Source organism: Pseudophryne corroboree, chromosome 3 (genome assembly GCF_028390025.1).
Source record: "Pseudophryne corroboree isolate aPseCor3 chromosome 3, aPseCor3.hap2, whole genome shotgun sequence".
Lineage (NCBI taxonomy): Eukaryota > Metazoa > Chordata > Amphibia > Anura > Myobatrachidae > Pseudophryne > Pseudophryne corroboree.
Window position 1 is genome coordinate 688,740,585 of NC_086446.1, and position 17,163 is coordinate 688,757,747.

The following is a 17,163-nucleotide window of genomic DNA, read 5'->3' on the forward strand; positions in this document are numbered from 1 at the left end:
GCGTGGGGCTTCTTGAATTACTCTAGCTGGGCCACTTTGGGGCATCACCATCTCACATTTATTTTTAACACTATCACTCTGTGTTTGTTTTTTATTTATGTAACATTTTCAGACAACTTTCGCGCATTAAACACTTTTAACATTAATCAGCTAACCTCACTGTTTTAACACTTTAACACTCTGATACTTCACTCCTGCCCTCTCTATAACACTAAGCAGCTACTTTCACTTACCTAACACTCTGATTGATTTTTCCCTGCTATCCTTTATTTGTATGGTGTCTTGGGGTGGTATGGCCAGGGTGGTTTGGGGGTGACCTGCACCCCAGAGGCGAACCCCTATAATTTTAGGGACCTGCCCAGTGAGGCAGTGAGGTGCGGTGGGATGAAGTAGGTGAGGCAGAGCCTTTCTTGTCATACTAACATTTGTGCCAGAGTTTTTTTACTGAGTAAAGTATATGAAAAATACAAAGAATTTGTTGGAAATATCTTCTTTGCATTATTTTAATCATTTTTATAGCCAAAACTCTGGTGTAAAAAGTCTATGGCAGGTGATACAGTGCCTGGTGACATCTGACATCTAGCAGTGTTTCTGGTGGTGCGTATATGCTAACCCCTAACCCTCCCCTTAGTACCCAACCCATACCTTCCCCTCCTGAAGTCTAACCCTAACCATTCGGTCCCTGCAAAATGTCTGCATTACTGTTGACATTGTGGTGTTGACATTAAGAGTACATCCCGCTGCATACAGTATATGGTAATGCTACTTTACATGCACAGCCAACTTTCTCTGTTCAAAACCTATTGTAGGGAAGGTGGGGATTTGTGCAGAATACTACATAAGGAAGGTAAATACCCCCTTTAATATTTACATTATAAAAATGCATTATACAAATACAACGCCACTAAAAGAATCAGTAACTATTAGACAATCCTACATATTCTTACTTGCTGGAGGCTGTAACTCATCACAGTTCTCTGCTAGCCTTAATTACTTTGAGACAAGTAATGTACTGTATACTGGACTTACATATAACTACATATACTTTTCGATCATAGTGAACCGGAGGTTTGTGGTGAGCACATATGGGTGTGTCTAGTTGCCTGCAAACCCACCATGTCTGGCCTGTGACAATTCACAAGCTGGTCCTTCCACCAGGACCAACCCATTTACTGAACACTGCCCCAGATCTTATGGAACAGTCACTCCTCTCACTGCCCTATGTGCATCCCCACCCCCCTGCCTTCCTCTCTGTATGTGGGGGCATGCACCTCCTGACCTGTCCCACTATGAGAGTCAGACTGAAGCATCTTCTTCTGAATTTGTACAGCACCAGGAGGATGGCACATATAGTGCAGTTAATGTCATTTGGGTGGTGCTAATAGTGATAAAAGTTGGGGGTTATTTATTTGATGGTGGCGCAGCAGTGTGCAACTCAAAATCAGCATTAGGAGTGGGTTACTGATAGAATTATGTGTCGGCTAATCTTCTTTGGACTGGATGTTACTCCTTTACAGAGCAGCAGCTGTCTGGCTGGATAGCACACAAGCCAATTTATCCCTAAGCATCGTGGCACTGATTTTAGATCTTGCTAACAACAGTCTCTGTCTTCCTTTGCACACATTAAGCGGAGCCTTACGCTACATTTCAGGAAGAGTAATATACCATAAACTACATTTACATTGCCACTGAGAGTATTAGAAATAACTGTAAAATATATGAAATTGTTTCAGTTCAGACTCTCTTACTAAACAATTTCCTTCACAAAAGCGTTAAACTACGTGTTTATACAGCATGATAATAATATCTGTAAAGCAAGTAAAGAAACATAAGTTCACTAGAGAATATACAAAAGGAAAACAATAATGTGAAATTTCATTGTAGTCCCTCCTGCAAAATAATGTCAAATAATTGAATTTAAGATAATTAAACCCATTTCTCAATGTTTGAAAACAAACAAGTATTCATTAATATTTACCAAGTCTGATTAACATACTCCAAAGAGTTCTTACAACTGTTATTCTTCTTAAACAATAAAAGAAGATTAAAACATATTTCCTTTAGGTATTCTTTGAAAACGTTCCCAATAAAACACTGTGCATGAATTCTAATGGAAATTTCTCCTCAACACACCATATGTTAGATGGTTTGGGATGAAATATAACTACTGGCACACTATTGATCACTGTATATAGCGCTGCAAAATGATTAATTTTCCTGTTCATTTATTTAATTATTAGTATGTTTACTATTACACAAAAGTAAATAAGGCACAAAATTGGATAATGCAAGACAGAATAGGGCATTTACAAACCAGAAAATATCCTGAGGCGTAGACCATTTTCTTAAGCTCCAAGACACCATATGAATGGCACATTATTACAATTGACTATTTTTAAAATGACGCGGTGACTCACATCACTAGGGAATTGCATTCATCATGGAAAACCAATGACACTCAATGTAGTAGCAATATCGGTGCTTACAATCTAGTGGATCTCCCTTTTTATGTACATTTGCTTGGCTGCTTTACACAACGTTTTGCTGGATAGTAACCTGCATGTTAGCCAAAGTAAAAATGTCCACTAACTTAGGACCTAATTCAGACCTGATCGTTCGCTAGCAGTTTTTTGCAGCGCTGCAATCAGATAGTCGCCGCCTACAGAGGAGTGTATTTTAGCTGTGCAATTGTAAGAAATGCATGTGCAGCCAAGCGGTACAAAAAGATCTTTTGTTTCTGAGTAGCCCAGGACTTACTCAGCCGCTGCGATCACTTCAGCCTGGCCGGGACCGGAATTGACGTCAGACACCCGCCCTGCAAACGCTTGGACACGCCTGCGTTTTTCCAACCACTCCCTGAAAATGGTCAGTTGCCACCCACAAACGCCTTCTTCTTGTCAATCTCCTTGCGATCGGCTCTGCGAATGGATTCTTCATAAAACCCATTGCACAGCAACGATCCGCTTTGTACCCGCGCGATGCGACTGCGCATTGCGGTGCATATGCATGCGCAGTTTTGACCTGATCGCAGCGCTGAAAAAAATGCTAGCGAATAATCAGGTCTGAATCACTCCCTAAATACTTAGACTTTCCTTTAATTATACCAACAAATACAGTAAAATCCTCCTTGCTGGAGACTTTTGTATCTTAAATAACTCAACGATCATAAAGATACACTTGAGCTTTCTTTAGTTCATGAATCAATGCTTTTGCAATTTTGATTATTTTCTTTTTAGGTTTATTAGTTTAATAGTGTGTGTAATGGAAAAGGTTTAGGGTCCAAATGGGAGGGGAACGGTCCTCTAGAGAACATTTTAGTGTACTTCCACTACGTAATGCATTTAGATGGCGCAAAAGCATTTCCACAGAATGTCCCAATTCCTCAGTCTAAAATGTATTGATGTATGGTTGTCATGGAAGAGAGGGAGAGGAAATGACTTTGCACCTTTACATATTTCTTCATACTGTAGAAAATGTTGAATTGCTCCTTTATTATCCCTTCTTGTAGGCATAATTGTTAGGGTCTACATATAATAAATAGTTACTGTTTGGATTTGGGGGGGATGTATCAAAGCTTGGAGAGAGATAAAGTAGACAGACATAAAGTACAAACCAATCAGATCCTAACTGTCATTTTGCATGCTGTGTTAGAAAAATGACAGGAACTGATTGGTTAATACTATACCTCTACTTTATCCCTCTCCAAGGTTTGATACATCTCCCCTTTATGAGTTCTTAAAAGTTATTGCTCCTATTCATCATCCATTGTTCCTGATCCACATAATACAATGACAAAAGAAGATAGCTTCCATAGTGTAGCATCAAAACAATCTCTATGCACGTGTTATGCACACCAGTGCCTGCAGGAATGTACTGGTGTTTGAACTGTTATGCACACCAGTGCCTGCAGGAATGTACTGGTGTCTGAACAGAGAGGGATGCAAAACAAATGAACTCACAGACAGACAGGGAAATATGACATAACGTACACAGAAGGTGATAGGGTAACAAAACCAACACAGAGTGAACAGAGAAGCCCAGAGGCTAAGAAACTGGGTGTCTCCCTAGTATTAGAAATGCTCAGATGGAAAAAGCAAGATGTTGTGTTTTAATACGTAGAGAACCCGAAATGCTGTTGCTAAGGGCAACAGCAAAACCCTAAAGGGTTACCAACGGGTGTGGCAGTAAACTCCTTGGTCAGAGATGGAATAATAGACACAAGGAGAGTCTCCACAATCCTAATTCTCACTTGCAGGGCCTAGGTACAGCTTACTGCCACTAAACTGACACATGGACACCCTGCACAGTGAGAGAGGATTAAGCAGGCAGGTCTGAAAGTACAGCCACAAACCTGCTGGGTTCACAGAATATCAAAAGAACCTCAGCAGGCTAAACGACTGACTCCAGTCTTACTGCTAGGTCTGGATTGGCAGAGTGTAGTACCAAATCCCCAGGCCTATTTGCAGTAAGCAACAACAAATACAAAGCTACACAGTACTGGCTAACTTTCAGGAACTGACTAACCAACAAAGATTCAGCAGCATCTGCTTAACCTGAGAAGAGACCTTATAAAGCAGGTGCTGTCCACGCCCCCCTCAGACCTCACAGACTGTGAGCACAAAAACCAGCACCGGATCCCCTGCCTGTAACCACTGCACAGCAAAAGACCCGAACCGGAGTATCAGCTGCGCTCAGGTTACTCCGCTAGCACTTGTCTCCCGGTTGCCATGACGACGTGGCAGCACAGGACAGGAGACCCTAACAGTACCCCCCCTCTGACGAGGGGTCAAAGAACCCCTACCACCGGGTTTATCGGGGAACTGCGAGAAGAAAGAGCGTATCAGTCTGGGGGCATGAAGATCACAACTGCGCACCCACGACCGCTCCTCCGGGCCATACCCCTTCCAGTGCACCAAAAATGACAGCCGACCCCGAACCATCTTGGAGTCAAGAATCCTTTCAACAACAAACTCCCTCTGGCCACGTATCAGAAGAGGGGAAGGTCTTCCTCTGGAAGAAGGATTACTAATCGCCCGTTTTAAAAGGGAACAATGAAATGTTTTATTGATACCCAAAGAACGGGGCAGATCTAACTGAAATGCCACCGGATTGATAACCCTGGTGATCTTATAAGGGCCGATGAACCGGGGGCCTAACTTATGAGATGGCTGTCTCAACTTCAAATTCTTGGTAGACAACCAGACGAAGTCTCCTAATTTGAAGCTGCAGGGTCTTTTCCGCTTATCAAAAACCCTTTTGGTCACTAATGACACAGACACAAGGGCTTTCTTCACTTTCCTCCAAATACCTCTAAGGACCGAAACGACAGAGGAACCACCAGGCGTGGAGTCCAGGGGGTCAAAAGAATTGGCCTTAGGATGATGCCCATACACACAAAGGAAGGGAGAGATCCCTGTAGCAGAGTGAGCCGCGTTGTTATAGGCAAACTCCGCCATTGACAGATGAGCAACCCAGTCAGTCTGACACTTGGAGACATAACACCTGAGGAACTGCTCCAAGGACTGGTTCACCCTTTCAGTCTGCCCATTAGACTGCGGATGGTAGCCTGACGACAAGCTGACAGAAATCTGGAGATCGGAACAAAATGCCCTCCAGAATTTGGCCACAAACTGAGATCCGCGGTCAGAGACCACATCAAGTGGCAACCCGTGGAGACGCACAACATGCAGCATAAATAATTCAGACAGGCGTCTGGCCGATGGCAGCCCAACCAGTGGAACGAAGTGCGCCATCTTCGAAAACCTGTCAACGACAACCCAGATGGCTGTCATCCCCGAGGATTTGGGCAAGTCCACAACAAAATCCATTGAAATGTGGGTCCATGGCTTAGATGGAATAGAGAGTGGATGTAATGGGCCAACAGGAACCCCTCTAGGAGTCTTATTTCGGGCACAGATGTCACATGCCCGAACCCACTGATCCACATCCTTAGCCACCGAGGGCCACCACACCGCCCTAGATAGCAACTCCCGAGTTCTGGCAATACCCGGGTGACCTGCCGACTTCTTGGCATGGAATTCCAGGAACACTCGCTGTCTTAACCTAGGAGGCACAAACAAAAGACCTACCGGAAGGTCTGGAGGAGCCTGCTCCTGTGCTCTAAGGACTAATGACAAGAGGTCCTGGGTAATGCCCACTTTAATACATGATGGGGACACAATGGGCAACGGCTCCTCGGTGGTCTCCTGGATTGGAGCAAAACTCCGCGAGAGCGTATCAGCCTTGATGTTTTTTGACCCAGGGCGATATGTTATCAAAAAATTAAAGCGAGCAAAAAACAAAGCCCATCGTGCCTGCCTGGCATTGAGACGCTTCGCTGACTCTAAATATGCCAAATTCTTATGGTCGGTGAGAATTGAGACCACAAACTTAGCCCCCTCAAGCCAGTGTCTCCACTCTTCGAGTGCATCCTTAATAGCCAACAATTCCCGGTTACCCACGTCATAATTCATCTCGGCAGGCGAAAATTTACGGGAAAAGTAAGCACAGGGATGAAGGCGATTATCAGACACTCCCATCTGAGAGAGCACTGCCCCAATACCCATCTCAGAGGCATCCACCTCCACCACAAAAGGACGCTCTGGATCTGGGTGTCGCAGCACCTTGGCCGAGACAAATGCCCTTTTGAGACGGGCAAAAGCCGCTTTGGCCTCACGAGACCAGTGAGCAACATCCGCCCCTTTCTTAGTGAGTGCCACCAAGGGCGCCACTATAGACGAAAATCCAGCGATAAATCGTCTATAAAAATTTGCAAAGCCCAGGAAACGCTGAAGCGCCTTCAAACTAGTGGGCTGCACCCAATCCAGGACTGCCTGTACCTTGGAACCCTCCATTTGGAAACCTTCTGGGGAGATAATATATCCTAGAAATGCGATTTGCTGAACTTCAAATTCGCACTTCTCCAGCTTCGCCCCAAGCCGGTGGTCTCTGAGTTTCTGGAGGACTAAGCGTACATGCTTCCGATGTTCCTCCAGGGAATGGGAGAAGATTAGGATGTCATCTAAGTATACAACTAAGAATCTATCCAAATATTCCCTGAGCACATCGTTCATGAAATCCTGGAAGACTGCCGGGGCATTACAGAGCCCAAAAGGCATCACCAAATATTCATAATGCCCTGAGTGGGTATTAAAGGCAGTCTTCCATTCATCCCCCTCTCTTATTCGGATTAGATTGTACGCACCGCGTAGGTCAATCTTAGAAAAAATGGTGGCAGTACGAAGCTGGTCAAACAAGACCGAAATGAGAGGCAGTGGGTATGAGTTTTTAATCGTGATACGGTTCAATTCCCTGAAGTCGATGCAGGGTCGCAATGAACCGTCCTTTTTACCCACGAAGAAGAACCCCGACCCAACTGGAGACTGTGAAGGTCTGATAAATCCTTTAGCCAAGTTCTCCTGAATGTACTCTGCCATAGCCTGAGTCTCAGGACGTGACAGAGAGTACAACCTGCTCTTGGGAAGCTTAGCATTCGGCAACAAATTAATGGCACAGTCATAGGGGCGATGGGGAGGTAGTACCTCTGCAACTTTTTTGGAGAACACGTCCGCAAAATCTGCATAACACCCTGGCAATCCTGGCAAACTTAGCTGCGAGAGCCTGACTGGAAGGCTCAAGCAACTCCTGAAACAATCAGTACCCCAACGAAGAATCTCCCCAGAGACCCAGTCAAATTGAGGATTGTGGGCCCTTAACCAGGGTAACCCCAACACCAATGGGGCAAAAGTACAGACAGTCACATAAAAGGACAATTTTTCAGAGTGTGTGGCTCCAATAAACAAAGAAATCTGGCTAGTGCAAGAGGTAATTTTACCCTGGGATAATGGTTCCCCGTTTAACCCACAAATCTCAATTTCCGACGCCAAGGGTACTAAGGAAACAGAGTGTTTCAGGGCGAATTGGCGGTCCATAAAAACCCCGTCGGCCCCACTGTCCACAAAGGCCCCAGTCTTGACAGTTTGATCGAGGATCTTCAAGGTCACCGGAATGATAAAAGTCTTCTTGGGAAATTCTGACTTCTGGCCTGACAGGATATTTCCCATCACCCTCAGGCCCTGAAGTTTTCCGGCTTTTCTGGGCATGATACTACCACATGACCCTTATTCCCACAGTACAAACACAACCCCTGCTGTCTCCTCCGCGTCTTCTCACGCGAGGAGAGGCGGGTAGCCCCAATCTGCATAGGCTCCTCGGAAAATTCCTCAGAGTCTGAGGTTCCCTTGGGAAAGAAGGAAACCTCGGTCTCCCTTTCAAGCCTACGCTCTCTCAGCCGTCTATCCACCCGGATGGATAACTGCATGAGCTGATCCAAGCTATCAGGCAAGGGATATTGTACCAGTTGGTCTTTTATCTGGTTAGAAAGACCTCTTCGGTACTGGTGTCTCAGGGCTGGGTCATTCCACTGGGTATCATGGGCCAACCTCCGAAACTCCGTACAGTAAACCTCAACTGGCCTTCGCCCTTGCTTAAGGATCGAAATCTGAGCCTCGGCTGAGGCCGTCTTGTCAGGGTCATCATACAACATGCCCAGTGCCGTAAAAAAAGCATCAACACTTTTAAGCGACGGACAGTCAGGCTGCAACCCATATGCCCAGACCTGTGGGTCTCCTTGTAGCAAGGAAATCACTATGCCCACCCGCTGAATCTCTGACCCAGAATACTGAGGCCTAAGCTGGAAATATAACTTGCAGCTCTCCTTGAAACAAAAGAACTGCGAGCGATCTCCAGAAAAACGATCCGGAAGATTTACTTTCGGCTCCTTAACCCCTGAAGGTGCTGCTGCTGCGGGAGCTCCGCCAGCGGCCTGGGAGGTGTGCATTTTAATGGACAAATCATTAAATTGACGAGTCAGGACCTGCACCTGATCGACCACCTGTTGCAACGTATTTTGAGGGGTATGCTCCATATTCCCACAAAATTTCAACAGGAGTATTGGGCTGCTGAATATGTTATGCACACCAGTGCCTGCAGGAATGTACTGGTGTTTGAACTGTTATGCACACCAGTGCCTGCAGGAATGTACTGGTGTCTGAACAGAGAGGGATGCAAAACAAATGAACTCACAGACAGACTGGGAAATATGACATAACGTACACAGAAGGTGATAGGGTAACAAAACCAACACAGAGTGAACAGAGAAGCCCAGAGGCTAAGAAACTGGGTGTCTCCCTAGTATTAGAAATGCTCAGATGGAAAAAGCAAGATGTTGTGTTTTAATACGTAGAGAACCCGAAATGCTGTTGCTAAGGGCAACAGCAAAACCCTAAAGGGTTACCAACGGGTGTGGCAGTAAACTCCTTGGTCAGAGATGGAATAATAGACACAAGGAGAGTCTCCACAATCCTAATTCTCACTTGCAGGGCCCAGGTACAGATTACTGCCACTAAACTGACACATGGACACCCTGCACAGTGAGAGAGGATTAAGCAGGCAGGTCTGAAAGTACAGCCACAAACCTGCTGGGTTCACAGAATATCAAAAGAACCTCAGCAGGCTAAACGACTGACTCCAGTCTTACTGCTAGGTCTGGATTGGCAGAGTGTAGTACCAAATCCCCAGGCCTATTTGCAGTAAGTAACAACAAATACAAAGCTACACAGTACTGGCTAACTTTCAGGAACTGACTAACCAACAAAGATTCAGCAGCATCTGCTTAACCTGAGAAGAGACCTTATAAAGCAGGTGCTGTCCACGCCCCCCTCAGACCTCACAGACTGTGAGCACAAAAACCAGCACCGGATCCCCTGCCTGTAACCACTGCACAGCAAAAGACCCGAACCGGAGTATCAGCTGCGCTCAGGTTACTCCGCTAGCACTTGTCTCCCGGTTGCCATGACGACGTGGCAGCACAGGGCAGGAGACCCTAACAGCACGCTATAATGTAGAAGTGGTAGAACTATGGAATAATTGGGCTTTGCATCTGAGACCTTCCATGGTTGTTTGTCTTATCATCATCTCAGGCATACACTTCTTTCAAGTCACCTCCTTCACAAAATCTCTCCACATGATCCTCCTCATTCCTTCACAGGGGGCTTCTCCCTTTTGAGTGAATCCTACGTACAGAAATCACTTTAGTGTGGTCTTAGCAATCTTATTTCAGTGGTGGCTCTACCTGCAATATTCTACAACATATGGAGCGTGAATGATTCTGGATTCTGAATGGTTCCTACGGTCTGAATGGGTTGCTACCAGACTTCAAAAAAGTATGTCAAGTAAGTCTCCTCAGGTATTGGTCATCGAGAAGAGGATTCCAACTGAATCACTTCTTCAAAGTCCTAGAAAGGAAACACTCCTATATCATACAAGGTCACACACTGTCTTTAACAAAGACATCACAGACAAATTCAAACTGCCTTATGTACATACACAATATAATATTCAATAAAGTATAATATTGTGTATGAATTCTGTATTGTGACTTTAGAATTTATGACTACCACTGTCAAGATGCATCTCCTGGTTTAAACCAGTACATAAACAACTGTTTCTGCATCCTGGCATAAAGTTGGCACACCTTTGTTTGGGTTGTATATTATACAAGTTTGCTCCCTAGACAACCACCAACAGTAGTGTGTAAATTAATTGGGGCACAGCATTTATTTTTGCTGTGCTTTGTTTTTGTTTATAGACATAGTATTAATAATTAATATGATCATCCTTAGCTGCTGTAGCTTGTGTTACACAAGTTTTATTACTTTAGTTGTGAGAAGTTTATTTTTTATCGGTCTTCTTGCAGTTCTTTCCACTACTTGAACTGAATGCTGCACTGTTAAAGAATCTCTCAGTACAACACCAGCTGCTGTCTCTTTGTTCATCTATATTGACTCATCTGGATAAATAATACTTTTCTAATCAATAGGTGGTCAGTTTGGGGTGTTGTTTTATGTTTCTGACCACATTTACCCTTCTGCTATGGTGATACGATCTGGTTGCGCTATGAATTTAAAGGAACCTTGAGTTCACTGTGAATTTAAGAAGCCTTTTATGGGGTGGGGAGACTATGTATTAAACCAGAAAAAGAAATTAATAGAGGCGCTCATTGCATTTAAACACCATAATTTCCTGAGTTCTATTACAACCAAAGAGTCGAATAGATTTATAAAATAAATATTTAATGATCACAATAATTCAATAAAATACCACTTAATTAAAACACATTAATTGGTAATTAATGTATAATCCCTATCTCAATGATTTGACACATATATACACATAAGAATCACATGAATTGTATGGGCCGTTGCGATAAATATTATATCAGTAAAACTCACTGAAGTAGCTGGTAAAAAGTTCAAATGTAACAATCTGTTACAATCATTAGGGAACACTGTTGCCAAAACTGCTGTATATAGAGTTCATGAATGAAACACAGTTACTGAGTGTGTGGCCACAGTGGGCTCTGTGATATTTAAACCGTTGGAAGGATGACTTCAGAATAAATAGCCGGCATATAGATAGCAATTGAGCAAAAGATTACCTCTCCATTTGGGCTGATGAACCCGAGCGTCCCCGGGTGAGTCCAGAATTTGTCCAGTATTATATAAAGCTGGTGGGTTCGTAGCATGTGTGTGTGTATATTCGGAATCACACTGTTGTAAGCTCAATTCCCCTGAGGGTGCTTCACCCACTTACTGCTGCAAAGGTTTATGGAAAGAGCATGTTTGCGGCTGATTGAATGAGAGCCGCCAGGCCCGGCGCTATCCGCTCAGCAAAGGGATGCAAAGCAGGTAGGCGCCAGAATTGGAGAGGCGCCTACCTGCTTTGCATCCCCGCTGCTGCGCCTGGGCCCCTACTGCTGCTGCCGGCTGCTGTGCCTGTCGCACAGTTTGACAGGCAGCAGGGTCGGCAGCATGATGCTTCCCCCTACCCCCCCTGACAGTAGGTGTGTGTCGCAAACCTTGTCAGCCCTCCCGCTACAAGTCCGGAGAGGCCGGGGGGCGGGGCCTTCACGGGAGACTTCAAGGCAGCCTGTGACTGTGCACACTGAGATGCCGTCTGAACGAAGCAGGGCTTTGCTTCCCTGTGGCTGGCCCCTCCCACCACACTCAGCAGTGTGTATCATCAGCCCAGCAGCAGCAGCAGCTCCTCGGCTCTCACTGGGTGTTCCCTCCCACACTGTCCTTAGGTCAGCTCTATGTACTGTGGCACTGGGTGTAATATGGAAGGGGGGGGGGGGGGGGTATAATAATATGTAAGCTGGTACAGAGTGTAATATAGGGGAGGGGGGTATGTGTGCTGTGTATAGTGTCGTGTAGGGTGTAATATGGGGGGGCTGTGTCTAATGCCATGTGCTGGGTGTAATATGGGGGGGCAGTGTATAGTGTCATGTGCTGGGCGTAATATGGGGGAGGGGCTGTGTCTAATGCCATGTGCTGGGTGTAATATGGGGGGCTGTGTATAATGTCATGTGCTGGGTGTAATATGGGGGGGCAGTGTATAGTGTCATGTGCTGGGCGTAATATGGGGGGGGGGGGGCTGTGTCTAATGCCATGTGCTGGGTGTAATATGGGGGGCTGTGTATAATGTAATGTGCTGGGTGTAATATGGGGGGGCTGTGTCTAATGCCATGTGCTGGGTGTAATATGGGGGGCTGTGTATAATGTCATGTGCTGGGTGTAATATGGGGGGCTGTGTATAATGTCATGTGCTGGGTGTAATATGGGGGGGCTGTGTATAATGTCATGTGCTGGGTGTAATATGGGGGGGCTGTGTATAATGTCATGTGCTGGGTGTAATATGGGGGGGCTGTGTATAGTGTCATGTGCTGGGTGTAATATGGGGGGGCTGTGTCTAATGCCATGTGCTGGGTGTAATATGGGGGGCTGTGTCTAATGCCATGTGCTGGGTGTAATATGGGGGGGTTGTGTATAGTGTCATGTGCTGGGTGTAATATGGGGGGCTGTGTCTAATGCCATGTGCTGGGTGTAATATGGGGGGCTGTGTCTAATGCCATGTGCTGGGTGTAATATGGGGGGCTGTGTATAATGTCATGTGCTGGGTGTAATATGGGGGGGCTGTGTATAATGTCATGTGCTGGGTGTAATATGGGGGGGCTGTGTATAATGTCATGTGATGGGTGTAATATGGGGGGGCTGTGTATAGTGTCATGTGCTGGGTGTAATATGGGGGGCTGTGTCTAATGCCATGTGCTGGGTGTAATATGGGGGGCTGTGTCTAATGCCATGTGCTGGGTGTAATATGGGGGGGCTGTGTATAGTGTCATGTGCTGGGTGTAATATGGGGGGCTGTGTCTAATGCCATGTGCTTGGTGTAATATGGGGGGCTGTGTATAATGTCATGTGCTGGGTGTAATATGGGGGGCTGTGTATAATGTCATGTGCTGGGTGTAATATGGGGGGGCTGTGTATAATGTCATGTGCTGGGTGTAATATGGGGGGGCTGTGTATAGTGTCATGTGCTGGGTGTAATTGGGGGGGGGCTGTGTCTAATGCCATGTGCTGGGTGTAATATGGGGGGGCTGTGTATAGTGTCATGTGCTGGGTGTAATATGGGGGTGCTGTGTATAGTGTCATGTGCTGGGTGTAATATGGGGGGGGCTGTGTCTAATGCCATGTGCTGGGTGTAATATGGGGGGGGCTGTGTCTAATGCCATGTGCTGGGTGTAATATGGGGGGGCTGTGTATAATGTAATGTGCTGGGTGTAATATGGGGGGGGCTGTGTCTAATGCCATGTGCTGGGTGTAATATGGGGGGGCTGTGTATAATGTAATGTGCTGGGTGTAATATGGGGGGGCTGTGTATAATGTAATGTGCTGGGTGTAATATGGGGGGGCTGTGTATAGTGTCATGTGCTGAGTGTAATATGGGGGGGCTGTGTATAATGTCATGTGCTGGGTGTAATATGGGGGGGCTGTGTATAATGTCATGTGCTGGGTGTAATATGGGGGGCTGTGTATAATGTCATGTGCTGGGTGTAATGTCATGTGCTGGGTGTAATGTGGGGGGCATTGTGTATATGTGTGTAAGCGTCACTGGTACAGGGGGCGTTGCATCTTGTATAAGCGTCACTGGTACAGGGGGCATTACATGTGTAAGCGTCACTGGTACAGGGGGCGTTGCGTGTGTAAGCGTCACTGGTACAGGGGGCATTACATGTGTAAGCGTCACTGGTACAGGGGGCGTTGCGTGTGTAAGCGTCACTGGTACAGGGGGCGTTACGTGTGTAAGCATCACTGCTACAGGGAGCGTTGCGTGTGCAGGCGTCACTGGTATAGGGGGCACTGCCTGTGTAAGCGGCACTGCTGCAGGTAGTGTTGCGAGTGTAAGCGTCACTGGTACAGGGAGCGTTACGTGTGTAAGCGTCACTGGTACAGGGGACGTTACGTGTGTAAGCAGCACTGGTACAGTGGGCGTTACGTATGTAAGCGTCACTGGTACAGTGGGCGTTACGTGTATAAGCGTCACTGGTACAGTGGGCGTTACGTGTGTAAGCGTCACTGGTACAGGGGGCGTTACGTATGTAAGCGTCACTGGTACAGGGGGCGTTATGTGTGTAAGCAGCACTGCGTTACGTGTGTAAGCGTCACTGGTACAGGGGACGTTACGTGTGTAAGTATCACTGGTACAGTGGGCGTTACGTGTGTAAGCGTCACTTTTACAGGGGGCGTTACGTATGTAAGCGTCACTGGTACAGGGGGCGTTATGTGTGTAAGCGTCACTGCTGTAGGGGAAGTTACGTGTGTAAGTGCCACTACTACAGTGGACGTTGTGTATAAGTGGAACATGTCCAACGGGGGCGTTGTGTGTAAGCGCCACTACTACAGGGAGAATTATGTGTAAAAGCATTGTGTGCGCTGTCCCTTTGTAAAGTATGGGAGGGCGCAAATTTATAGTTTGCAGGGGGGCGCCGAACACCCTAGCACCATCCCTGAGAGCCGCCACACGGAACCGGCAATATCTGCAACTCTTCCAAGACTCCCTGGACATGCACCGTCCGCCGGTGGTCAACGAGGAAGAGGATAATGAGCCTGGCCACAATTACCGCACGGAGCCCACACGCCGGCTTCGTTCTGTATGAAGTGCTTGTTGCTCACTGCTGCGGCCGGTAAACTTTAGGCAGAGATGGCTGTGTCCCTGATCGTGCAAGTGCTCAGTGAGAAAGGGGAGGAGTTCTGACGCGTTTCGTCATGTGACCGTGACTTTTTCAAAGATCTATGTATGTATTAAGTCTGGCAGAGTCCAACTTATCATGAATAGCCATTGATGTGTGCTTTCTATTTATCTAACGCTTACATTAAAGCTCAGTTTTTCCCAGTTAATTAGCACACTACTAAAGGCTCACCTAATGGTAGAAACATACCTTAAAATCCCTTCCATATTTATAAGCTTGGAAACAATGATATCTATACATATATGTTTGATACTTTTACTATAGTAGTCATTTCTTATAAGCCAACTTGTATTTTAGGTAATTGTCTCTTTAAGAAATGACAAAGCTCCTTGCTACCTATTGCACCTTTATATGCAAAAGCACAATTTGGTGACTTGTAATATGCATATACTGTAATATACAGTGGAGATCATATGATATATCTTATAAAACTTAATTTGGTGTAGAGGCTTTTAAATTTGCCCTGTATCAAGAAGTAATACTGTAAGTAGGTTTTGCCTGCTGTTTGAGCTTTATTTACACTTCAGTAATTACAATTATTTGAAGACTTATTTTAGAAAGGTCATACAAACATTTACATTTAACATACTACAACAGTATTAAAAAATTTAGTTATATATCCCACTAAATATTGTATATTTGCGAAAGCATTGAGCTATAATTACGTAATTTATGTTTAGTTGTTTAGCGTGAATCTTGATTAATGTGAAATGCTAATATCTGGTAAAAAATCTATAAATTAAAATAAAGGAGAGACGATACCTTATTTATGTACAAATAAAAATAATTAAATCCATGAGGTACTAATTAAACTTTTGGTTAAAGAAAAAATTCTACATATGAATTCAATTGGGAGCTCTGTTTGTAAGCTTGTGAAGACATTAAACAGGCCAAGGCACTTTATACAAATGAAGATGCCATATACAGTATATAAATTAATTGTGCCTGCATACCGGAACAGACACCAGGAGATGTTGTTCACAGGGCGAATAGGGATACAATGTAAGATTTTTTCAGTTTATATTTGTATGCCTGATAACAATGTATGAAACATTGAAAACCACTTTTTTTTATATTACCTCTCACCTATGTAACACTCTCAAAACATAGCTGCTGCTTCTTACTAATGTAAAATTTTTTCACACTTAATACTCTTACTAGTGTGATGCCTTGTGGTGATCTGCTTGTGCTGGCTTGGGGTGTCCCGTGCCCTGGACTTGAACATTAGTGTTTAGGACCCAAAAGATGAGGTCACCTCGTCAAGGTTGTCCTTATAATTATTCTGATTAGCAGTGTTTAGTATTGAGTGTACACTTGCATTCTCCTTTTTTTCTGTGTGGAACAACATGTCTCAACATGGAGCACCTCTCATTAATTTTAGAATTATGGTGTGCAGTCCAGTGATTCCACCCATATATTCTATATTGTGTACACTTGAAGGCATAGACTTCTTTAGCTTTAATTAGCATAGCTCTCTGGCATTTACAGACTGCCTATTGGAAAAGGTTCTATGAATGATAAGTCCTGAATAAATGTATACAATTTGTCAGTTTTAGTGATGAGTCCAGGGCGTAGGGCCCCTTGGGTTTGTGTGGCCTGCCTACTTTCAGGCATCGTATTGTAACAGTTAATCTAGTACTTCTTTAGCAACTAATTTTTTATTTTTTTACTAATGTAACACTTTTTAACAAATTTTAATTATTAGCTCTCACCTATGTAATACTCTCTACACAAAGCCACTGCTTCTTACTAATGTAACACTTTTTAACACTTAAACCTTTCACTAGTGCTGGCCTGGGGGGTCCCATGCTTTGGACTTGAACCTTAGAGTTAGGGACCCACAAGATGAGGTCACCTGGTCGCTGTTCATGGACCCATGTGTGGAAATACAAGTCTCAGCATGGTAGCACCTCTCACTATGTTTAGAATTAGGGTGTCCTGTCCAATTCCCCACCACCCACCCCCATATAAACATTAAAACGAACAATATGTAAATAAGATTTCAAGATGCA

At 44.9% G+C, this 17,163-nt stretch overlaps 1 long non-coding RNA gene across 2 annotated transcripts in view; it reads right to left on the bottom strand.

Annotated features, from left to right (window-relative positions):
- LOC135056613 (uncharacterized) overlaps positions 1-11,789 on the bottom strand; it is a 59,700-nt gene extending 47,911 nt beyond the window's left edge. Inside the window, exon 1 of one of the 2 annotated variants that reach the window (XR_010244027.1) lies at positions 11,498-11,789. This is a non-coding gene — a long non-coding RNA (uncharacterized LOC135056613). The remainder of the gene's footprint in view (positions 1-11,497) is intronic. The other variant, XR_010244028.1, reaches the window with a different exon arrangement.
- Positions 11,790-17,163: the final 5,374 nt, after the last annotated feature.